Source organism: Zophobas morio, unplaced genomic scaffold (genome assembly GCF_036711695.1).
Source record: "Zophobas morio isolate AGI-343-1 ecotype UQ-CSIRO unplaced genomic scaffold, CSIRO_AGI_Zmor_V1 ptg000014l, whole genome shotgun sequence".
NCBI classification, from domain to species: Eukaryota; Metazoa; Arthropoda; class Insecta; order Coleoptera; family Tenebrionidae; genus Zophobas; species Zophobas morio.
In genome coordinates, this window is record NW_026972119.1 from 12,911,161 (window position 1) to 12,937,944 (window position 26,784).

The 26,784-nt window shown below is 32.4% G+C and overlaps 1 protein-coding gene across 1 annotated transcript in view; it reads left to right on the forward strand.

The window, feature by feature from the left end:
* Nucleotides 1-170: 170 nt before the first annotated feature.
* LOC135129308 (uncharacterized) overlaps nt 171-26,784 on the forward strand; it is a 68,711-nt gene continuing 42,097 nt past the window's right edge. The window contains exon 1 of the mRNA XM_064056481.1: nt 171-311. The gene's annotated coding sequence lies outside the window, so the exon portion shown is untranslated. The remainder of the gene's footprint in view (nt 312-26,784) is intronic.

The following is a 26,784-nucleotide window of genomic DNA, read 5'->3' on the forward strand; positions in this document are numbered from 1 at the left end:
GTCTGCGAAATCTTAAATTCCTCATTGTTGAAATCCAAAGGACTCGATTCAGCGGTTTCAGTCGTCCTTATCGGTGGTTATGCAGCCGCCGTTGGTCCAGAAAATCGCAGGCGGAGGCTGACGCCGTGGGGAGGATCCTGCATGATCCTGGGCAGTATCACTCCGGCATTTGTTCGTGCAGGCTCTAACACTCGCTTACTAGATCGTGACGCTGCTGCGAAAGTTCTTTTCTAACACTTCGTTCGCTCTGACGGTTGCTGTAGAGTTTATTTAAATGTCAGATACGATTTTTTCCTGGTGAATACGAGCTGGTAAGTTATCGATGGACTGCATGCAGAATTCGTAAAATTGTTCAAAACTGAAAAAAAGCCAAAGGTTAAAGTATGGTTGGCGTTCATAAAACGGTTCAAACCAAAATAAATAAATCCTAGAATTGGCGTCACGAAATATTTAACATGCCGACATGTTCCAGTCATTTTTAATGTATGTGTTCATTATTGAAACGTTGTGTTCGGTGCGGTGTGCGTGCCGATAATTAAATTTGAAAAACTAACGAGACCAGTATCGATGATCTGTCAGGTAATGAAAACAATAGGACTCCTTTTGTTATTAATGGTGGAGTTCACTGAAAACGCGAGATTAACAATTCATGAAATTAACGATGATTAAGCTGGTTGTTCAATTCGAGGCAAATATTTTCACGTCAAAACAAATTGTCATTTCCAAGCTGTTAACAATTAGAAATAATATACAAACCTTTCAAACTATATTTTGAATTGTAAAATATAGATTGAACTCTGTGAGTTATTACACAGATTAAGTGAAAAAAATGAGATTGAAGTCTAATTATAGGCCAAAAAGTAAATAACTCCGACAAATTAATTTTACGCATCCTATCAAGCCCAATGTAGCGTAACTTTCGAATCGATCCCCGTATACTCACAGATGACGTAAATGAGAATATGTTACTAACAGGCTCATATTCCTGAAATGCCAAACTGACTAACAACAGCTAATTGAATACCGATCAAATCGTTACAACACCAGAGCGGAAGAAAAATTTTCCAATAAAATACGGACTCACTTTGGCAAAAAATTGCGATTGCTGTTTGCAAAGCAGCTCGAGCTGGCTATATTTCTCCGGAAAAAATAAATTTAAAAATTTTAGTTAGGTTCAATTTAATTAAAAAGTCGAGACATCGAAATTTGTTTAAACGATAAGTCTACTCTTTGGCGAATTTTGCAAAGGAGGCTGACAACTGATGAGTACAAAGTTAAATTTTAAATATCAAGTGGAAAATTCTGCGCTGCCTACAGCAAAATAAAACAAAAATTTAAGTTTTATAAAATTGTTTAAATACGTCGGGCGATTTTTCGACGGGGCTGCGTTTTAATTACGAACTTGGGAACTTTTAGTCCCTGTTTAAATTCTTAATTAACTTTTCTAGTACCAAAATTACATGAATACCAGTTTACATTTTTACTAATTGTTTTGTTCCTTAATTGTTATAAGGCGTTGTCACATTTTTTGGCGTTTTTTTGCATTTTGACATGGGGGCAAGATATGTACCGTTCAGGATGTTTTTAGATAGCAAATTAGTAATTTGGGTGGCAACCAATTTCGTATATGGAAAGATCCCTAATGAAAAATGAAATTTATCATATTAGGTTACGCTGTTTCTAATGTAAGGTTAGAAAATTTGACACTGTTCCCAGTAATTTCATATTCCAATAGGTACGATTCAAAGGACTGAAGTAAACAATTATTACTTTGGAAAAGCTCAAAAATGCTTTTCTGTGGAAATAATCACAATAAATGCTTAAAAATAGATGAAGCCGATGTCAAGATCTTGAGTAAATATGTTTTGAGTGTCTTATCTTGGAAGGAACCTCAAAAATAGATACTCTGAAAGAATCTGTTCAAAAATGTCTAACTTTTATTGAGAAACAAAATGACCTTAATTTAAATTCTAACCAAGCGCAACGTACGTCATTCTCTGGAAATGTACAAAAAAGTGACTCTTCTTGTGCTAGTATTGTTGGTAATAAAAATCATCAGTGATTTTTCAACTCAAGGATAACAAACCAGTCTGTAGCTGTTACAAAAAAGATGTCGATCCGGTAAAGTCTAATATTGAAATTTCCTGTCAAGGGTGGTCGACATGTAACACTGCTGACTCTGACAAAATAAAAAATTTGATTCCACAGAATTCATCTGACTATAATGTAAAAAATTTACCAACTTTGAATCCTTTTAGAAATCATGACAAATTGATGCAAGCTGTTAAACATTGTTCCTTTTGACGTTCCCGTTGTTTGGGAATATGATTTACTGAAAATTATGGTTACACTTCCAAATAAGTTTATTTTTGGTGATGACTTAGTTCCTTCATTTTTTTGGACGTGACTGTAGATTTGTACTTGCTAAGCCATTGTCAGTTTTATTTAATTTGGCTGTCAGTAATATCTTCCCAGTGTAAAGTGGTTTTTATGATAGATGCATTGTGTCGAAGTTGATGATGGGGACATTGGAGTAAATCCCTAGCCGACGTCGGGCAGTATCTAGATATGTACTTGTATCTAAATAAAGTATCTAGATACATTTTTGGTAATTTGGTAAGAGGTCCACTAATAGTGTTCTGTCACGGAAATTTTCATATTTTAAATACCATCATTTCCTACATTGTAGCCTTCAGTAGTTATACATCTTTAAATATAATCCTGAGGGGTAATAAATCTAAACCATGGTAAGATGATATTTTAAAAACCATAAACCACAATTCACTATTCACTGCGTTTTACGCTTGTCGGGGCAATGCATTTTATCTGTGTCCCTGAGCAGCCCGGGTCCGGTAGGCCCGCTGGTTGTATTTGTGTTATTAAATAAGAGTAATTTTAATAGTAAAAATATTTGTTTAAGACATGTTATTATTTTCAGAAAATAATAATTGCGTGTTACATAATGATTAGTTTTTTCAATTAGCACAAATTAGTTTTGTAATCGACTAATCGAATTTTCAATACATACATTTCTCTCGCATAAATCGCATATTTGTTACTGTTTTATATCTTTATTTTTCAGACAAATGTAGCATCTTTTCCTGTTGCCACATGTGTCACTTCTTCACTTTTTCATTGTTGGACCTAACGCGAGGCGGGCTTGACAGGTCCGTTTTGCCCTAGAATGTGCCGATTATGTTTAAGTGTAAATCTTGGGCAATAAAATTAATATAATCAAACACAATTTGGACACTGTAGTATGGTAATAAAAACAAAAAAAATATTCTTTTTAAGCGCACGTAATAAATATTGCACAATTTGCGACACATCAAACAGCCAAGCGATGGCCTATTTGCAGGAAAAAAGAAAAGATGTTTCAGTCTTGAATAACTATGCTACAGTAAAATGTTTATTTTTTAAATTTAATACCCCAATCCCTTCTTCTGCAGCTGTGACTCGGGTGTTTAGTAGCGGAAACCAAATTCTGACACCAAGAAGAAATAATTTAGGTGACAATAAGTTCGAAATGTTGTTAATTTTAAAAAAATCATTAAACAATACATAAAAAAATACATAAACATAGTTTCAGTTATTTTATTTGCCAAAGCTTCAAAAAGTATCTGTTTTCTTGTATCTGTTATCTAGATACATTTCGAAAAAATCGAAAATAATCTGTATCTAGATACTTTTATCTTCCATATGGCTATATCTGTATCTAGATATTTTTAAAAGTATCTGTCCCCAACACTGCCCCTAGCCATAAATAAGAAAGTGGTCGGTTTCTTGCAGGGCCATACTTTGTTATTCAACTCATATTGTCCGTCGTGGGGTAATAATGAGGTGATAATGTGTATTATCTTGTAATAAAAACCACTTTAAACTGGGAGTACAATACTAGTATATTTCCAAATAAATGGAAACGTACTCGTATTTCTCCTATATTTAAAAACGGGGACAAATCGTGTATATATAATTATAGGCCTATACCTATTTTGCCTAACTTCGCCAAAGTTTTTGAGTTATTTCTCTACCGTGTTATTTATAAATTATAATAATGCCAAAACATGTTCAAATTTAGCAACAATCGCACAATACTTATCTCAGAAAATCGATAACGCTTTGAACTTAATATAGTCTTATTTAAAAATAGAGTATGTTATGTTTATATAACGGATATACTTCAAAAGAATTTTTAGCTACTTCAGGTATACCACAAGGTTCCACTTGAGTCCTTTGTTATTTATACTTTTTATTAATGATCTTCTCTCTTCACTATCCTGTCCTGTTTTATTACTATTATTATTATTATTATTGATTAGTTGATCAACAGGCGTTTAGCCCGTTTATAGATTAACATAATAGAACAAACAGAATGGAAAAATACAAGAAAAAGTACAATTTAAACAGTTGTCCGACTAATCACCAGCTATATTACTGCTACCCCCTAAAGGGATTGGAAAACTGAAGTTCAATCTTATCTGAATAAATCAAAAGCGTCTTACACTTATAAGCTTCCGAAGCTAGGTTACCAGTATGATCAGCGAACGTTAATTTGTAGTCAAAAGTAATCCCTAGGTCGCAAAAGGACTCAACTTTTGACAACGGCGAGGAGTTAATTGTGTAATCGTACATTATTCTATGATTTTTGTTCGTTATTGACATGATACGACATTTGTCAAAGTTTTTACTGGCAAGTAGTTAGATGTACTCCAAGTAAGCTATCAATGTCCTTTTGTAATTCAGCACAGTCACTTATGTTAGAAACGCGTTTGAAAATCTTCAGGTCATCAGCATATATCAATACCTCAAAATTTAAGTTCTTACGCGGAATTTACCAGATTCAAATTCATGGTATTTAACGCACTGAAATCTAGATGACAAATACGATTGAACTAATTTTACTAAGCGACGAGATACACCGTAATTATGAAGCTTCAGCAGAATGTCATGGTTAAGCTTGTCAAACGCTTTGGCAAAATCTGTGAAGATTACCTCAAATTGTTCCGTATTGTCGAAACTATTCGAAACATACTAAGTGCAACAACATAAATTTGTTACCGTAGAACGACCACTGAAAAATCCGTGTTGTGATTCCGATATGTAGTTATGTTAAATGCGAGAATTCTATGTAAGATATTCAAAAACCTTTGGGAAATTGCATAGTAGTGAGATGGGTCGACAATTATCAATTCGGTCTCTTCTAACTTTTTTGAAAATAGGCTCGATAATTGACAGTTTCCAAACATCGGGAAAAGTTCCTTTGTTTAATATTAAATTAGATTGTTAGAGGATAGGTAAAAATGTGGGCACAGTCTGATAGTAAGAAGCCAAGAATGTTGTCATGTCCAGAAGTTAAGTTTCTTTAAGGCATCAAGTACTTCCGACTCACTAATAGAGGAGATATGGAAAGAGGTATTAAAGGACTCATCAACAAATTTCTGAAAGTCATCACTATGAAGATGAGAAGAGAAGGTAGCACTAAAATGCTTAGCGAAGGCATCAATAATGCCAGAAGGATTACAAAGCGTTTCGCCCAAATAGTTCATTCTGGAGGGAATACCAAACCGTTATTTATATGCGTCCAAAATTTCTTAGGATCCGACTTGATATTTAATTCTAAATTTAGGTTAGTCTCGGTCTTATTCGATTTATATTTAGTCCAAAGTGTCCATTTGAGATTAACCATTTTAATAACGTCCATCGTAAACCAAGCAGGGTAAGAAGAATTACGACGACGTGAGTTTTCGGGACATACAGGAATTTCTGATCAAGCTTAGCCAACTAATTGATTATATATTATATACTACACTAATTTTAAATCTCAAGTAATACTGTTTGGTGATTTTAACATTGATTTTCTTCCCAAAAATGTAAATAAGAATTCCCTATTGGACGTCTTAAATTCATACAATCTGTATCATCTAGTATCAGCGCCGACCAAAATCAACGAAAAGAGTAGTACTTGTTACGATAATATTTACATACAACCAGAATTGCCATATTGTAAAGTAGAGGTCGTAAATGAAAAATTTGGTGATCACTCTGGATTTTTTTTGGAACTAGATATGAAACCGGTGGAAACTATTATGCATCAAGAAGAATCTTTTGTATACCGTCCAATTAAAACCCATAAGCTACCATTATTTTACAATGAGTTCACAAAATGTGATCTTGCTAAAATATATAATGACAGTTTAGGTGCAGAGGAGGCTTTTGACAACTTTAATACGTTACTTTTAAATGTATTTTACAAAGTTTTTCCTGAGATAATAAGCAAACATTCCAAAAATAGGAATATAAATATTTTTTGGTTTAACGAAGATCTATGCAGGATGAGAAACACATTAAAGGCGGTAGATATAGTACGCAAATGCACTAATTCCTATGATGATAATAGTCTCTACAACATATTAAAAAAATATTATCACAGTAGCTTAATAGAGGCTAAAAACTCGGCCTATGATAATTTACTTAAATCTGCTTTTCACAAATCGAAAGCTGCTTCGACTATTATCGATCACGAGTTAAATCGAAAAAGAAATAACAACTTAAAACATAGTCGTATAAGTGCGTATCAATTTAACAATCATTTTAGTAATATAGGTCGCAGTATTTGTAACAACTCACAAACATACAACTCGGGAGTACATTTACAAAATTTAAAAATACAATCCGGTAACACCTTATTTGTAAGACCGACGGATGAAACTGAAATTTACAATCGTATCATGGGTCTCAAGGCTTCGAATTCGAGAGATATTTACGACTTAAACACTACTGTAATAAAACACATATGTCCTCTTCTCTTGGAACCATTATCATTTTTGATTAATAAATGCATCTCAGAAGCGATATTCCCCAAATATCTTAAGATTGCGAAAGTAATTGCTGTCCATAAAAAGGGTGACTTAAATAGCCCTAATAACTTCAGGCCCATTTCATTGTTGCCCATATTATCCAAAATCTTTGAACTTATATTTAAAAAACGAATTGTACTTTATTTTGAGCAGAACAACTTATTTGTGAAGCAACAATACGGATTTAGGGCAAACAAATCAACAACTTTGGCTATACTTGAATTAATTGAAAATGTTTTGCTTAACTTTGAAGATCGAAAAATTACTTGCGCCACACTAATCAACTTCAGCAAGGCCTTTGACTGTGTAAGTCAAGAATTATTGCTACAAAAGCTGAAATTTTACGGCATTAGAGGTTTAATGTAGCAACTGTTATCGTCCTATTTAAAAAACAGAGTCCAAACAGTTTACGAAAAAAAATAAATATTTAGAGCTTAAGACGGTTCATATTGGCGTACCACAAGGATCAATCCTTGGGCCAATTTTTTTTCTTGTATTTATCAATGATTTGCCTGTAAACTCCTGTTCTATGAATACCATCCTATTTGCGGTTGACACCACTCTGATTAATAGTGCAACCACGGTGGATGAAGTTAAAGCCAAAGAAAATATTGCATTAAACAACACTTTGATTTGGTTATCACATAATGGCCTAGCTATGAACAAAGAAAAAAATCAATCTATAGTGTTTTCATTGAGACCGGAAGAAGTTATAGAATCTGAAACAGTCAAGTTCCTCGGCCTACATCTGGCTAAAAAATTAAACTCCATTCTCTTCCAACTGCGAAAATTAGTTCTGTTCTGTTCATTAGAAACTGTCGTGACTTATTATCATAGCAACTTCAAATCACTATTATCATACGGTATTCTTTTATGGGGTAATTCTTCTAGTGCCATACGAATATTTAAACTTCAGAAAAAAGCTTTAAGGATAATTTGTAAAATTAGTTCAAGAACTTCTTGTAAAAATTTCTTTCAATCTCTAAATATATTAACACTGCCTTGTTTGTTTATATACTACACTTTAATCTATACTTTTTACTGTATTAGCGAGTTTATAGACTTTTGCGCTAACGGAAATTTACTGTAGCCATTTTTAAGTGTTTGTGAATCTATATATGTATATATGTTTTGTGTACAATTTTATATGTTATACAATTATATAACTTTTTTTTGACGAGCTTTAATGTACTTGTTTTACATATGAGCAATAAATTTATTGTTATTGTCATAATTATCAAAGATTGAATTAAGCTTGTTATAGAAAAGTGAGCAGATGGTATTGACATCAGTGGCATTCTTCAAAAAGTCCCAGTTAACTAGACCAAGCTGTTCATAAAGATTATGAAAATCGGCTTTACGAAAATTCCACTGTGCTGTTGAAGACTCACATGTCCCTATGACTTTTGTTTTAGACGACTGATATTTTAAAGTAATTAAGAGGGAGGGATGGTGTAAGTCTTCAGATAAAAGATAATCTTCAGATTTGTCTACCACACACTGCTGGTTGGACAGAACCAAATCTAAGAACCTGCCATTGTTATTAGCCACCTTGTTGAATTGGACAAAGTTAAAAAATTTGACGATGGTTTTTAATTCAAACAATTTGTTGTTGCCGATAGCAAGATTATCCAAGTCACCATCATATTCAGGAATGTTAAAGTCTCCTACTATTAGGACATGTTGATCATACGGTTCATTTAAGCCAATTAATAGATGAAACAGTAGAGCATAATCATAGACTAAAGTTTTAGGTTGGACATAAGTAACAAATATAAAGAAACAAGAATGGTTGACCCAACATTTCGCTCCTACAATATCAATCGTTTTCAGCATATCAAAACCTCTGGAGGACAGATCAAGTTTAACTGCTGACAGCTCATTCCTAACAACAATTAGAACACCACCACCCCTTGCTATAGTCAATTTCCTATCAGATCTAAAAACCTCAAAGCTATCAGGGCAAAACTCAGTTTTAGCGTATACTGATGATATCAAATTGTATTTGTCAATCAGATCCACTGATGATATGTTACTATTACAAAAAAAATTAGATTAACTTGTAAGGTGGTAAGAAAAATGTTGTTTTGTTACTTTCACTAGAACTTTAGATTTTATGAACACTTATTATTCAATTGAAGACTATTTAATTAATTAAAAGGATGTAATGAAGGATGTTGGAGTTATTTTTGAATCAGGCTTGACTTTTCTGGAGCATCTTTATAGTGTTTGTTCTCCTACAACTAAATCCTTAGGTTTTGTACTCCGTGTTAGCCGAAATTGTACTGATGTTAACATGATGAAACAATTTTTTTTTTTAAGTAAACTAGAATACGCTATTTTGGTTTGGTTTCTAGGTATATGTTTTCGCGAATCAGCTGAAAGTCTGTCTGTTGTAAAGTATTCATTTTTTTTTTTTTGTTGTATTGGCAAATTAGTCGTTGCAGGTCTTTTCTTAACACATAATTTGAAAAAATATTAGTGGGTTTTCGCTTGCCAGAAGATGAAGTTTTCAAATTTTCGTCTTTAGTGACGACAGTTTTCTCTGCAGTTGCGCGACTAACCTATAACAATTTTTTAATTAACAAATTATTATCTATTCAAAAACTTTAAAAGTAACAAAAATATGTTCACTATTCTCATCATTAACTTTCCACCTTTTTGTTAAAATTTGTCCCACTTTTGCCTAAAAACATCCTGAACGATAGCAGTTCCCTAAAACTCGCCACGACCTGCGATTGGCATCATTGATCTGAAAATAACATTACGTCAGTTTCAAACTTTTGCTCATCAGTGGGGTCAAACCCGTAAAAAACAGGACATGGCCAGATTTGACAGGAACAGGACAGGTTTCTGACGAACACCGCGCTCCGGCATTGACGTAATGTAATTTTTAGGTCAGTAATACCAACTGAAAATTTTACATCACAAGTCAACACAAATCAGAAAATAAATGACCGTAAACCGTCTGAGAATCTTTTGTACTAAGCAAAGTTTGCTTATAGAACTCTGGAAAAAATTGCCTGGCAATCCATGAATTCCAAATAATATCGACGTTTTGTATGAATTAAACATGCAATTTTTTGTTCTAACCCCTTTTAACTAACACACTTGGTTGGAATAAATTATAGCATTCTTGGTATCAGTGCTAATTGCATATTTGTAATTAAAGCCACTGTTTTTGCTCTTGCTGCAGCAAACAATTACCAGTCTCCTTGCCTCTTAGGGTCGTTTAATCCACCCCTGCATTAACTAATAACGTAACTGATATTCGTCGCATACTCCGAATGACTTTAAATCTAGCAAATTTAAACAAACAGCGACTTTTATTAACAAAACACGCCCTAAATCGTTAATATCCCTCATTCAGTTTGCGAAGTTCAAAGCGTCTTGCTCCTGCTGTGCCAAAAATGAAAGCAATCTAGAAGATCAACGCATGAGTAAAACCAAAAGATGTCTAATTAGCATCGGCTTTCCTACCTTTGTCTTTAATTATTTCTTACTTGGAGCTTAATTTTTTTTGGAGGGACCCAAATTAATTAAAAATATTAATATCAATGCCTTTCTCGCATCTCGAAGTCCCATTAGAACCGAGTAGATGGTTAAACTTTGGTCGATAAATTAGGAGACGCAATAATGTCATTTTCAAACAAGGATGACACTTGATGTACCTCTTGCCATATAGCTGCTCTCATACCCTTCTCTTGAGCTGGAATGTAGCAGTTTCAAAGCGACCGCATTAGACTGCTTTGTATCAAGTGGTGTATATGACATTTCAAACAATTCAACAGGATAGCTTTCGTTTGGAATTTTTCGTTTTCGTAAATCATTTTTCAACTGGAATTTTAACGAGTTAAAATAACGTGAAATTGTTTTTGTAGACGATTAGGTGCGCTTTAACCCCGAAAATGGAAAACGGAAACAATTCGAAATGTTTATAACTGATAGTGAGTGGAAATTTCATGTTTAAATTTAGATTTTAAAGAAGCTAAAGTTGGCGATCGAATTATTCATTTGCAGCTTCCATCGTTCACTTTAAAGAATGATTGGGAGGTAAATTAATTATCGATGAGGATATCCTGAAGATATTTTTATGCGTTGTTGTACGATCACTTGAGCTTGGAAAGTATTTATGTACTGAAAAACTCCGAAAATATGAACGCAGAAATGCGAAATGCTATTATTTATGTTCTTATTGATAGCTTTTTCTCAAAAATTGTATTACTTTGTTATTATTTTATCAACAGATTAAGACTTAAACAGTGACAATGATAAATACTAGTATGTTATAAATGTTATAATTAAAGAGCGGACTTACATGCACAAATATTTCTCAAAATATGCGGATAAATATGCACAAAATTATAACATATTTTTACATAAAGAATAAATACGTTATAAAACATGTACTTTTTTTTGCTGTTATAATTAACAATCAAATGTTTTCCCAATTTTTCCATTGTAAAATTCTGTCTTGTATCTGTCAATAAAATTTTGTGTTAAGAAAACATTTCTACATCAACGCATTTTTTTAACATTATTGTTACGGAATTTACATTTGGAAATTTTTACCTACCTTAATTTCCTTAACAACCCTATTTAATCAGTGCGCCAAACATACAATGATAATCAAATTAAAATATAAAATTTTAAGTTGTTCACGGGCCTTAACCATATATGTTTGAACAGTATCAAGAAGAAAAATGTTCATGAAAGATTCATTAATAAATCTTGATACAGTCAGATTGTTGTTTTTTTTTCTAATTATTTTTGCCTTTGTTTTCTACATAGCCATCTTTTCACAACAAGAAACCTAAAACATGGTTAAAATGGTACATTTTTGCAAGGAAATATGGATTTCGAAATTATGGGGCAGAGCCTAAGATGTTTTAAAAGAAGTCTACACATATTAAAACAAAAAGGCAAAATCTAAGCCCGCCCACCCGCCCTATCTCAATTGTGATGATTTTTTTATTCGCCGTGCACCAAGAGGGCGAAGCTTAACTGCAAAATACTTATTTTTTACAGGAATTTAAAAACATGTTTTTGAGTATCGTGTTCCTAAAAAAATACTACTCTACATATATTAAGAAAAAAGGCAAAATATTAACCCCTCCCACCAACCCTATCTCAATTGTGATGATTTTTTTTATTCTTAGAAACTTAAAACGTGTTTAAAATGGTAAATTTTTGTAGGGAAATATGGATTTTGCAACTGGCGCCCCTCTTAGTCTGGCAACGAATGAAAACTGCATTACTACATATTTAGATTAGGTCAGGTATGGTGGGGCCTAATCTTTGGCTTTATTTTTTTCTTAATATACATAGTATTCTTTGAACAACACGATACTCAACAACATGTTTTTACTTTAAGTTAAGCTCCGCCCCTCGGCTTTCGACGAATAAAAAAAATCATCGGAATTGATAGGGCACCAAGTCTTCTTTTACCAACAAGAACCTAACAATAGGTTTAACTGTCCTGTTGTTAAAAGAAAACTCTATATACATAAAAAAAATCTGTTACACCCACCCGCCCCGACCACCCCAATTGTCACGTCAATAGTTCTCTAAAAATATCTACCCTTTTAAAAACATATTTCGTATGGTAATTTCTTGTAGAGAAACGAGGATTTTGGAACTCAACTCCGCCCTTCAGCACACGATAAATAAAATATTCATCACAATTGAGAAGGGGTGGGTGGGCGGGGCTTATATTTGGTCCATTTTTTCTTAACAAACGAAGTCTTCTTTTCCCAACAAGAAACTGAAAACATGTTTATCTATCCTGTTGTTAAAAGAAAACTATATAAAAAAAATCTACCCCGCCCACCCACCCCAGTTTCGTTTGTGACATCAATATTTCTCTACAAAACTCTACCCTTTTAAAAACATGCGACAAAATGGTGATTACAAAAACGATGAAAAAGCGATAACAGAAAAAAGTAAAAAAATGTTAAAATAAAAATGTGTTCATTTTTGATTATTTTTCCAAAAATCTGAACAGGCAACGTTAAAAAATAAGGGCGGACTAAGACGCCATGAGTAAAACAGTATGTTATCTTTTCAATTTTAAATTGGATTACTTTGCAAAATTTCGAGTCATCAACTCTTTGGTAGGGAATATCCAACAAACTTAGACTATAGGAGTATTTTTTTATTTCTGAAAAAAACAAAGTTAAAACAGTCGTATTAAAAAATATACCATATAAATTTTAAAAACCACTTTATGCATGAATTTATTGAAGTGTTTTCACCTTGGACATTTTCACCGATGCTAGTTACGAATGAATTAGAAATATTTTCTCAAATTATTGTCCCCATTTTTATTTGCCAATAGTCGACATGTACCATGTAACTATTTAAACTTTTATGACTTAAGACAAACCACCCTTATAATAATATTAATAACAATAATAATAATAAACTTTATTAATTTCCAGAAAACATATATACACATGTAGTAAGAATCAATAAATAAATGTACAGCTTACAGCTTGTATGTTTGTGAGTCATACATCACGGAGAAACTCATCTAATGTATAATAACTTTTTTTTAATAGGAATTTTTTTCACATTTGACTTGAAAACACTCGAATTGGTGTTAATATATCTACTGGCAGCGCATTAAAGAACTTACATCCTTTATAAAAGCCAGCTGTCTGATATACTGATGTTGAGTGTTTTTGTGGTAATAAAAGTCACATTTTTATGTTTTGTTTAATATTGATACTTAGCTCTATTGATGAAAAAAATTTTATGTACCATACAAACAAGTTCGTAAATGTAAATACTGGGTACCGTCAATATTCCCAGTTCGCAAAAAGTATGAACTGAGTTAAGTAATACAATAGCCAGTTTGACTTATAAGTGTGCTGGACAACTATCATGTTGAAATCACATGTTCTGTCGCACTTCTAACCTCAACTTTTCAAGTAATGTGGGCAGTTCATTTTTCAAAATGTCTTGGTACATTTAACCAATCAAGTAGCCTTCAATAATGTGGGGACGCTTTTTTGATTATTTACAATGACAACGTGGCATTTTTTACTACAGAATTATATACAAAGGTTCTCAGTAGGAGAAATAGAAAAAAACTGAATTTCGTTTATTATAGTGTCATCTGTCATGAACATAAAAAATATTTAGATAAACCCTACGTACTTTTAGCCGCAGAATCGGAAACTGTAATAAAAATTGGGGGTTCCTATTTAAGCTTTCAAAGTAATCCGCCGCCGCACCTACAAAGAGGGGGGAGGGGGTCTAGTTTTTTGCACTGAAGTATTTCCCCCATGGAATAATTAAATTTTGAATCTAGACTTTTTTGTAGAGTGGTTATTTTTCGAGATATTTGAAAGTTTTAGGTTAAAAAAAATCACCCTGTATATTAATAAAGCTTTTATTTGTCATATAAAAAAAATTGTATATGTGCAATTTGCATATAATCCACTATCTAAACAAAGTAATAGTAACAACACTGTTGATAATAAAAAATACATATTTATATATACTTAGCACCCTAAAAATTATATATAAACAAAATAAAAAATATATTTCATATATTATAAATTTATTTACCTTGAGCATGCGACAACTTTAAGTTGTAAATATCTCTTATTATTGCATTACTGTCCGTCTAGTTATTGCCAATAAAATTTTATAGGGTAGAATGAAATTTCCAAAACTATAAAACGTTTTATCCAACTGGAAATGTACATAATAACGCATTCGCGACGTTTTTAGACCGAGCAAGCCGTGGAAATCTAGGATAGGAACGTAGTTGGTAATCAACATTTTAGTAAGCTAAAGTTTCTAGAAAAAGACTGACAATTCTTTATGTCATTTAGGTTGTTACCTTATCTATTCAAGGTTATGCATTGTATGACAGAACGTACAACAAGACTAATATTTAAAAGAAGAACGTCATATGACGCTGGACCTGATGCTAACCTAAAAAAAATATCTTGCCTTACTGCGTGTTTAAAACAATCGTGCACGTAATTTAAAATAACACAGAGGGTTCAAAAAATAATACTTCAGTTGGTGTCAATGAATTTAGCTTGACCAACTTATTACCTCCTGCTGTCAAAACATTGACATTCAATTTACGTCAAAACTTGTTATTGATTAGTATTAAAATGTCATAACCAAACTTTTTTCAGCCATTAAAAGTGAAATGGCGGCAAATATTTGAATCAGGTTTGGCAATTTTTGAAAATTTTCTCAGAATTGGTACATCTGCTGTCAACTAAAACAGTACTTGATGACCAAGGTGTATATTCCATTCACGATATTTTTGGATAAGGAGTGGCTGTGGTTTAGTTTTTAATGTTGGATGAACTATTTTAAAGACCTAACGTCTTTTGTCAACTTTAAATAGACCTAATTCCAAAACGGTGCAAGATCCAGTATTGCGGTTTGCAACATTCGATTTCCTGAAGCTTTCTGGTTCTACGACCAAATTTTTAGACCAGACATTCAATCCCTTTAGTTTCGACAAGTGATTATTTATGAAAGTGGCATTTTTAAGTTGAAAAACAGCGAGGTATCTTTTTGAGGTTGTTAGAGGTTCTGAATTTTTACTAAATTAAAAAAAAGGTAATGACAGGGATCTATAAGACAATCGACGGACTACGTTTTCAAAACTGGGTGAATAATCAGCTTATTTCTAATTTGGATAAGCTACAGGAAAGATGTGTAGTAATTCTAGACAATGTATCATAACACAAATGGACAAACCTCCCACATTCTCGTGTAAAAAAAATCAAATGGCTAATTAATCATAATCTCAAATTCTGCGAAAAATTTTCCAAAAAAGAACTTAGGAATTTAAATACACTTTTCCATAAAAACAGAGCCCGACGTTACGTGATAATAATAATTGATAAAACATTGAAAGGGTATGGTCATGAATGTCTTAGATTGCCCTCAGTGTCATTACAATCCCATTGAAATGGCATGCCGTGGGGATTTTGTATATAAGTATATAAATTCGCGATCTACATCTCCAGATAAGTCGCCAAATTGATGGTTTGAAGCTATTTCTGGATGTACTCCTGACAAATGGCAAAATTTTTGTAGACATACTAAAGAGCTGTGGCGGCACAATAATACGTAGTAGTAAGCGAGGAAAGATAAGCTCCTCCGTAGTCTAGTGGTAAGGGCAACCGCCCGGCAAGCGGTAAACGTGTGGTACGATTTCCACCGGAGAAGCAACATTTTTCTTCGCTTACCTACAGAGCTTATTTTGGCCGCCAAGTAAAAACAAATGAGAAATTTACAATTCCTCTTTTTATTGTTTTTTTATGGGAATCTGAATCAAATAAATTAGATTCTTTCAGTGAAAGCATGGTGATGGAAAATAGTGAATTGAGCTTGTCAGAGTTATGTTAATGTCAAAGTCAAATATTTTCTTATTATCAAATTGATTGTGCTGAAAGATTAAACTCAGCCAGTCAGTTTACACTCCTTTGTTTGCAAATTTCAATCTATTTATTATTACTCTTGCAGCAAAAACGAAGTTCAAAACAATTAATAAAAGGTTATTTTTATTTGTTCTGTCTATTCATACAAGCTTTGGATACGTTGTACCTACGATCTGAAACATCAAATAAATTAGTAAAGGACAAAAATTAATTAATACAGGAAGTCTAACTTTGGCGACAAAATCCACATGTGTCATATTGAATGATCAAATTCATAACCTCATTTTTAAAGCCGTTTTTAAACTAAAAAACTGCCAAATTTCCATAGCCAACCCTCAGCCAGAAAAAAAATATCCTGAATAGAATATTTAATAGTCATTTATAAACCGAACAATTTTTTTGTAAAAAGCACGTTTTGTAGACAGCGAACGAAATTTTTTTTCAGCAAGAATAACATTGCGATTTCCTAGAATTAACGAGCTTCTAGAACACTCTCAGAGTTATTTAATATTCAGCAACTGATCTTAAAAATAAATGAAGCATAAAGATGTTCGCCAAGTTTTTTACGGGACCTCAGGGATTTGAATTGAGAAAAATAACTTTTAAAACTGCCAGAACTTTTCTGTTTAACATACGTTAATCTTTTATTTGTACAAATAGTTATCTTTCACTGTATTATTAAGTACTAGAGAAAGAATATCATAAATTTCTGCCACATTCTCATCCTAGTAGACAACAAACTACAAGACAACAACAAAAAAAAAACGGCTTCAATTTGAAAACCGGGAGGTAAAAGTGATAACATCTCGTAAATTAGCAAATAAGTTAACAATTACATCAGTACCATTTCAAACAAAATCAGACAATTTAGAACCACGATAAATTATATCAATAACTGTTTAAAATTCGCCCCATATCTCAACAAAGACCCCCATAAACATTTATCTGAAATGCAGACTCCGCCAACAATCAAGTTGAAATAAATGTACATAATGCCAACAGAATGACCACAAAAAGTGAAAGATAAATAAAAATTAGTTTTTACTGCCAACGGCAGACCGGCATTGTGACCTTTACGACTAGTAACGCCACGGTCGGCATGAAATATATTGCAGCTATGTAAATTTATTTCTCGCTGCGAACATTATTACAAAGCCGAGATAGATTCGGAAATAATGAAAAACTTCGTTAACACTATTAATTAACTTTCGTGCAGAAATATTCCGATTTAAGTCTACCAGCAAGCTGGCAATAAAATTTAATTACTTCTTGAGAGAGCTTTGTTCGGTGATTTACGGCTGATTGTTTTTATATTTTAAGCCATGTTATGACAATTACCTTTAGAAATTTGATGTTTAGACGCAGTCGGTATTTTATTATTGAGTTGGACTACATCAGGTCGAAAGAAGAATAATTATTTTATAACGAGGAATGTCTTTAGCAACGACTTCGTTACCATAAGCAATTTTTAAAGAACGTAAATTCGGGCTTAAAGGGACCAATACGAGTAACTTTATTAGGTTGAGGGAACGAACCAAAGAAAGAAGGGAAGGATGGACGCGAAATGGTGGAAATCTTTATTTGTGTCATTAATTTTAAATTTGAAAGAGATATTTAAATTTTGTTCATTCCGCGATTGAACCAATATTGTTTTCATTTGTTATTCATTTGGAAATACTGTAAGTACTAAGTTAAAAAAATTACATGCACTCATGATAAAACTAAGACAGGAATTTTCGATTTAAATATTATGAATGCTGTACTAATTTGTTTTTTTATTTTTGTAAATGAAATTCGAAACTTCCAGATTTAGGGATCCTGTTTTATGTGTTGTCTTTACATAACGAGGAATACATTACAGATATTCCGCTGTTTATGTTAATAAACGCGGCTTGGTTTATTTTCATGCCTTCATCTCTTCTCAACATTTTCCTCTCAGTAAGGTAAAGGTATGAAATGGGTTTTAATTTACAAAACTGCTGATCAAATAATAATTGCACAGGGTAATATTTCAAACAATTTATTGTTTATGGGTAAAATCATTTGAGAATAGCACATCCATAAGCATGTGCAGAGACGAGAACAAACCCGGGCGAGTCCATTTCCAAAACTAAGGGGTGGTACAAAGATTACCTTATTAGTAATTACAGGAATGTCCAGAATACGTTATAACAGTCCATTGACGAAAAATTTCTTCTTTTCTGCTTTCGCGTTTGGGTTGACTTTTATGTTTAACGTGTTCTATATACAATATCGGTTTTTCCAAAATAACACGCCTTTAGACACTAAATTAACTATATTTACAAAATGGTAGAAGCTTACAAAAGTGTTTTCATCGCAAGTTGCCAGTTTTTCAATTTTTCAATCAACATGTCGGCTAAAAAGTCTGTAGGAGTAAAAGGAAAGATCCTTCGAATTAATGAAATATGTATTGCAATTTATGAAAGAGCAGGCGGAAAACGCAGGCGAAATTTCCATCACTAATTTTAAAAGAAAATGTCTGGTTGCTACAAAATTATTCCTCTGATTTGTTTGTAAATAGTTTAATACATGTGTTGTTATCTTGGACACTAATATTATGAGTTACATTTACTAGCGAATCTTGTTTGACTAGTAAAGAAGCAAATAACTAAGCATACGGACAATTGTTTAAAGATATGGTAAAAATGGGCAATTGTTTTTTAATAATTGTTTCCAAAATAAAAATTTAAAACAAAGTTGCCTCTACTTGTCAAACTTCAAGCAGCATTTGATGACTCATAATACCATTCTCAATTTATTTTACCTCTAGTTGTCACCATATTAGTATGACACTCTCTACCTATTTTATGTCACTATTAGATGTGTAGGATAAGCGAAGAAAAATGTTGCTTCTCCGGTGGGAATCGAACCGCACGTTTACCGCTTGCCGGGCGGGTGCCCTTACCACTAAACTACGGAGGAGCTTATCTTTCTTCACTTACCACTAGTTATTATTGTGTCGCCACAGATGATTAGATTTTTTTTTCTAGTTGAAGTTTTGGATAATGTTGGAACATTTCAAAGTAATAGCAAAAGCCTTCGCCTTTTTATTTTTAATTACAATAATATAATAAATATAAATTTACAAGTCTGTTTTACAATAATTACAATTGTGTCATAATAATTTTGTACTTTAAAATGTAATAGGCGCCACAGAAATTCTTGAAAACTGTTTACTCAACCACTGTATCGTCTCATTCAGATTTTTTCTCAGCATATTCCAAAAACAAAATTATTTTAACTTTTTCAATGGTTTATTTGGTTTTTTTTACTTGCTTTTCTCCTACTAACCTCTTCCTTATTAAATGAACGTTAATATTAGAATCTCCTTCGCTACTTTCACACTTTCTCGACGTTTCATGACCCCTAGAGTATAAAAAATTGGGTCTCTGTCGTCTATGTTTATTTTTTTAGAAAGATAATCTTCGGAACTACCGAAGTGATTGTTGTCAAATTTTATATGTATGGTAGAAGTATCGCAAACGAAAATGTGTCGTATCATCCCCACCAACAGTTTGTAATAAATCTTATTTCAATTTATTTATTTAAAAAAAAAATAGGGAATTTTTTCAAACTCTTTCAAAAGCAAAACATCTGGAGGCCTCAAGATCTTTTCAAATAATTTCAAAAAGAAAACGCCCCCCTAAGATTATTTTAAGTTCTTTCAAAAACAAAACACCAATGATCACCAAGATTTCTTCATCTTCTTTTAAAAATAAAACCACCAAGAACGTCCAACAAACTTTGAACAAAAAACACAAGTACTTGTATAGTTGTAGGTCCTAAGATAACACTCTTTTTGGCAAATGATATATCCTCTAAGAAAATAAAGGGCGGGTGGGCGGGGCTAGTACTGTCTAAAGTACCACTGATTTTAATTTTTTTATGATTTGTCAAAATGAGTCTTATCTTAACAAGTACTACCCCGTCCACCCGCCCTCTATTTTTTAAAGAATATATCATTTGCCAAAGTCAGTCGTATCTTAAGAAGCACTCTACTTCCTAAGATAAGACAGATTTTGGCAAATGACATACTCCAAAAAAAATAGAGGGCGGGTGGGTGGGGCCAGTTCTTCCTAAGATACGACTGATTTTGGCAAATGACGTATTCTCTAAGGAATTTAGTTAAATTATTATAAGAAAAGACACTAGAGACTAGAAAGCACTTTCAAATTCTTTCCAAACAGGAATACCTAGAACCGCAAAATTATGTAGGAGTATACATATGGTTTCCTAACAAATTCTGTGATAAACGCGCTTTAGATTTTAAGTCCCCACTGGCTTAAAATTCACTTTGTGAGAAGAACCAGATATAATAATCCCAACACATCAGGTAAACGATTCGTACAGGAAAATAAAGCAATAATTTTTTCCTAAGAATCTTTCAGACTCTTTCAAAAACAAAACGCAAGAAGCCCCAAAAATTCATCCATTTTTTGAAAAGACACTGGTTGCGCCCAGGATTTCACATTCACACACACACACACACACACACACACATGGTCATCGTGACTGTTTAAAGTTAAAAAACACTAGGAACCCTTAAGATTCTTTCAAACTCTCTTGAAAAAAAGGAACCGCTAAGATCTTTTGAAAAGTTTTACAATGTTCTTTAAAAATAGACACTATAGGTTCTTAAGATTCCCTAAAACTCTTTCATATTACGAAATACCAGGACCACTCAAGATATTTTCAAATTCGTTCAAAAACAGAACGTTAAGCGACCTCGAGATTGTTTCACTAAAAAAAAAAAACAATAGGGAATCCCAAGATTTTTTCAAACTCTATCAAAAGCAAAACACCGGGTGTCGTCAAGATCTTTTCAAACAGTTTCAAAGACAAAACATCAGGGATCCCCGAGATTATTTCAAGTTCTTTAAAAAATAAAATCAAGAACCTTCAATGGTCCTTGACAAAAAAAAAACACCATCGGACCTCAAGATTCTATCATGTTCTTAAAAAAAGACAAAAATTTAAAATAAAATTGCCGCAGCCCACAAGATCTTTTCACATTCTTAAGACAAAGATTCTTTCAAATTCCCTAAAAGCAAAAAAAGCCCTCACGATATTTCGAAATTCCTTCAAAACTAAAACACAAGAAGCATAAAAATTATAATCTTAAAAAAAGACCTCAGGGGCTTCTAAAACTCTTTCACACTCTTTCAATAACAAAACACCAGGGCCCTCAACCAAGGATTCCCGATTGTTTCACATAAAAGCACCACGGGATCCCAAGATTCTTTCAAACTCTTTCAAAGGCAAAACATCTGAAGGCCCCAAGATCTTTGTGGTTTATGATTTTGTTTTAAACTGACTTTGTTTTCGGCATTTTTTGTCACTACGGTAAAATTTTCATAAATTTCAACTTGTCAAGCAGTCATAAAATTTTAAATGTTTTCTTGGTTTATTTTTAACTTCCTGATCCTAAGCTAAGTAGGGTAATCGATGGTCACTATTTTTGATCATGACATTTTACTTTCTAATTTTTCTAGATAAATTGTAAAATTTATAATTGATTTTTTCTATTATTTGAAAAATTATTTCTTCTATCAGGTTTTGTATTTTAGTTAACTTCTTGTCATTAGACTCGTTTTAGTTCCCGAACGTAGGCTAAGGAAGTATTGCAATAATAAAAACAAATATGTATACTGATAGTTTATGAATCTGCCTTGAGTTTTTACCCTAGACATCTAGGTTTTCGCAAAAAAATCGTCATTGAGGGCCGCCTGCTTACCATTATTTTTTTTTACTTCTCGAACATAAGCTGTGATAGTCCATCAGACGAGTGACTACTTTCATGTTTTTTCGACCTTTTATAACCTCTAGAGTATGAAAACATAGATCCACGTTTCCGTCTGTCTGTCTGTCGTCTGTGTCATGTTTATTAAACTACTGGACCGATTGTTGTCAAAGTGTATATTAACCAAAATTTGTTTGGACATCCCCATCAACAATTTGCTAACGTTACCTCAAAATTTATATGGTAAATACTATTCAAATTTTATAAAATAACATATCTCTGTATTTGTGGTTTATGAATCCGCCTCGATTGATTACCCTACATCGTTATGAGAACGCGAAGAACATGGGTTCGATCCCCTCATAGGCCACTCTTTTTTATTTCACTGTGACTGGTTTCATCTACATTTTTTCAGTTTATAGAATTTATCATTAAAAAAATTAAATTTTAATATTTTATCGATTTTTCTTCTTCCATAACCAAAATGTCATTTTAAGTTGTTATGAGCCGCCTTGATTGACTCTGACAGTTCATAAATTTTGACGTTTTGATCACCCTTCAGAATCACAGAAGGCTACGATCCGGTTTACAGAAACTCATTTATTTGATTGCAATTAAATTTTTAATGCCGCGTTAAAGTACCACGTGACCGTATCTACGCCAATGAGATGTCACTAAACGCCTCGTTAAATGCGTGATTAACTTAATCTCAATTAAAATATCCTATAAACAGGCTCTAAATTGTATTAATGGTATCGGTAAATGGTAATCTCTTACAATCATTAATTGTGAACTCTTCAATGTTAAGTAAAAGTAATAGGTTAACAAAAATTTTATGAACTCGTAGAAAAAGCATAGGATGTAACACGTTTATCAACGTCTCTACAAATTCGTTTTTTAAACACTCGCTCCGCTTGTGATTAAATAAACTCGCAACTAAAGATAGGTTTATAAAACTTCCTACATAATTTATTACAAAATGTAACTTTGAACTATTTTCTTACTTATTTGGATATTTTAACCACATTAATTAGTACTGATAATATTACTAAGAACACGATCTAAATCCTATTTAACCTATGTATTGAAGTATTTTTTAATTAAAGTACTGTTTGTTACATTATTTTTATTATGTAGTTTAACTATACTATAAAATTAATTTTTCATGCAATTTACCGAACAGCCCAACCGAGACAAATCAAAAATTATTGGTAATACGTTAACCAGCGATCGCTTTTATTTTAGACAAACAATGCAACATACAATTCTTTACGACTTTATAACTGCAAGTGAAATGTGCAGAACGTGTCTATACGCAAATTTTAAGTTGATGTTTACAAGTCGACCAAACATCTCCTTTAATGAACCTCAAAAATACCTCAAAGAGAGGCATTTAATTCTAATTTTATGCAGAAGCTATAAAAATTCATATCAGCTATTATTAGAAAGTGTAGTAAATATAAAGATTTAGCATTACCCTGCTACGTACTTGCGATTTTTCCTATCTGGAAATTGGCTCTCTGCGTTGCATTGCATTATAAATTTAGTGTCCAGCAGCCGACGTGGAATATCATGCAGTTTGACATGTGCCAGTTATCCCTTCACGTTCTTCATTATTTATACCCTAACGTAGTTATGTCCCGGGGGCTTCATTCCACACTTGGTTATCCTAAAATTCGCATTTTATTCACTTTATAGCGATAATAAAATTTTGAAGACGTCATTACTGGGGTAATTACAGTTTTATGTGTACAAACCGTAAAACAAGTATCTTGGTTAAAATCAAACACAAGTGAGTGTAATTTGAGGATAAATAATACTAACACTCGAGAAAAATAAATAAAACAGTGTTTTATTTATTAACTTAAGAGTACTTACTATTCAGAATCTTGTTCTCGAACATGTTAATTTATTGTTTGCTTTTCTAGCAATGAACACTGCTGGTAAACGCTTCACAACGTACCTATTTTGCGCAACACAACCATTTTAATTAAAAGTACGTGCAAAGTGGAAACATAAAAATTCAATTACTGATTGATATAGGTATTTATAATTGTTTGCTTTCTCTTCTATCCATGACAAAGTTCAAGTGTTGTTAATTTTTCCTCTCCTACATCAAGCCATGCCGCCATGAGGATTTCAAAGCCGTATTTTTGATGGAAATTCACACGTTCAGATGAGTAGAATCCTTTTGACCGAGGTTTGTTTGATGGTTTATGTACTTTTACATATGTGCGTGCGTCAGATTCATGGAAAGGATGTTTGTTTTCTTGCTGAATTAAGGATTTCAGATGCGCATCTGATCAAAAATAAATTGTTTACCGGATTATCAGGGAAATGTATTATATTTATTCCGATCGCTACATTTTTATCGATTCTTAGAGCTAAGTGCTCGAAAATAACACGTAGTGACCAGTTGGCGCAAGATCGCCTGTCTCTCTCATCCTGATTGCTCGCAGCGGACGATGACAAAGACAGCTTCATTTTTATTAATCGCACAATTATCACCAAGCAAACAACGTCTGTGTAAACGATTTTAAGACGAGTCATAAAATTAGAAATTGTGAAAGCAATAGCTCACTTACGTTTGCCAAACCAATAAAAGACGATTTTGTCTGCAATAAGTTTGACTGAATTTTTTATTAGGACCGAATTTTGACATATTTGCAATTTTTGTAGTAAGATTATAACAAAATTAAGCCTTCATTATTTTCAAACAACATCTATCATGTGAAATATTTTTTGTTGGAAAAAAATTATCTAATCATATGCATATGTTGCGTTAAATATTTTAACATACTTGACGGTTCACTGTTTGTGCTGTGCTTATGTGATAATCATGTGAAACCAAAAAAATACAAACAGTGTTGCTGATATAAGCGGAAAAAAGTCGATAAACAGCTGCAATCGTCTACAAACATCAATAAACTACACCGCCTGAATTGATTACATTTTTTCCTGATTGATGTTGAATAACGCTTTTCAGAATGTGCTAGCTGTACCCGGTATAACCGGAGTTACCCGAAAAAACAAAGCTTTATATGATGATGGTCAAAACTTACATGAAAAATTTTTTAAAATCATTATTTTCTTATTTGTTATTCTTCAAAAGCAACTAGTATTCACTAGAATGTGTAAATATACAGAGTGAGTGACCAAGCGCACGCTCCTTGATAATTCATGACTTATTAACGGTTCTTTAAGGATTATACTCTAACATTATTTTTAGCTATACAAAGTGTTCCGTTTTTAAGGCATAACAACTTCGTTTTTTTTTTTTTAATGAAACACACTGTATATTTTTACATATTTTAATTCACACTTCTTAGGCTTTGTGACTAATTTTCTTGAAAAGCTAAGAAAGTATTGCAATCGGGCCCATTGAACGACTTTTATGTATTGTACTGTCTATTTGTGTTGAGTTTTTACCCTAGACACCCAAATTTTTGGAAAAAAATTAAAATTGAATAACAACATTTTGCAATTTAACTTTGTAACTACAAAACCAAGTGCTCTGAAATCTTGCAAACGTTTTCAGGTTATCGTTAGCATGGTAATCAAAATGTTTTCATTTATGTCCCCCAAAAATGATCACGTCATCTAAAAATTTTGTAGAATGTTCCTTAAATTTCATAGAATTACATATTTCGTGTTGTGTTCTTCCACTAGAGATGCAAATTTTCGGGAAAAAATTCAAAATTGTATTTTACAATTTACACGTACTTTTGAAATTGTAAAACCGAATGCTTTGAAAGCTTTAAACATTTTAAGGTTATAGGAAACATAATAAATCGTTAGTCAAAATTTAGCCGCTAATGGCCACAAAAATTGACGACATCATCTTACAATTGTGCCTAATAAATGTTGTTCCATTTGTATAAAATAACATGCTTCTGTGGCTGTGGTTTATGAATCCATGTTGAGTTCAGAATTGTATGACAATATTTTGAAATTGCAGAAGCAAATGCTATAAAATTTTGAATTTTAAGATTATTGGAAGCCTGGGAAATCGTTTTAAATTGTATCAAATAACATAGTCTTACACATGTAGTTTATGACTCCGAATTGAAATTTTACCCGAAACGTCCAGATTTTTGGAAAAAAAATTAAAATTAGGAAACAACATTTTGACATTTAATTTGGAATCTACGAAACCGAATGCTTTGAAATCGTGCAGATGGTTTACGGTTACGATAAGCATGATAAAATTTTTATCACAATATATTTACTTCCCCTCCAAAAAATTGATGACGTCAGCTCAAAAGTTTGCCGAATAAATCCTTTTTAAAATGTACAAAATATGATGAGTCTGTACTTGTGATTTATCTTTCCATTCATATTTTTTGGATTTGTATATGCAGGGTGATCCAAAAAAATTAAAGAATGCTTCAGTGTATTTTATTGATTAAATCAGAAACTACAAAACTAAATGCTTTGAAATCTTGGAGATGTTTTAAAGTTATCATAAGCATGGTAAATTTTTGAGCAAAATGTATTTGGTCATCCCCCTAAAAATTGATAACGTCACCCCAAAATTTTGCTGAAGAAATCCTATCTTAAAAAGTACAAAATATGATGAGTCTGTATTTGTAATTTATTATTCCATCCATATTTTTTGGATTTGCATATACAGCGTGACTCAAAAAAATTAATGAATGCGTGAATTTATCAGGAACTGCAAAACTAAACCCTTTGAAATCATGGGGATGTTTAAGGTGATCATAAACATGGCAAATTTTTGATC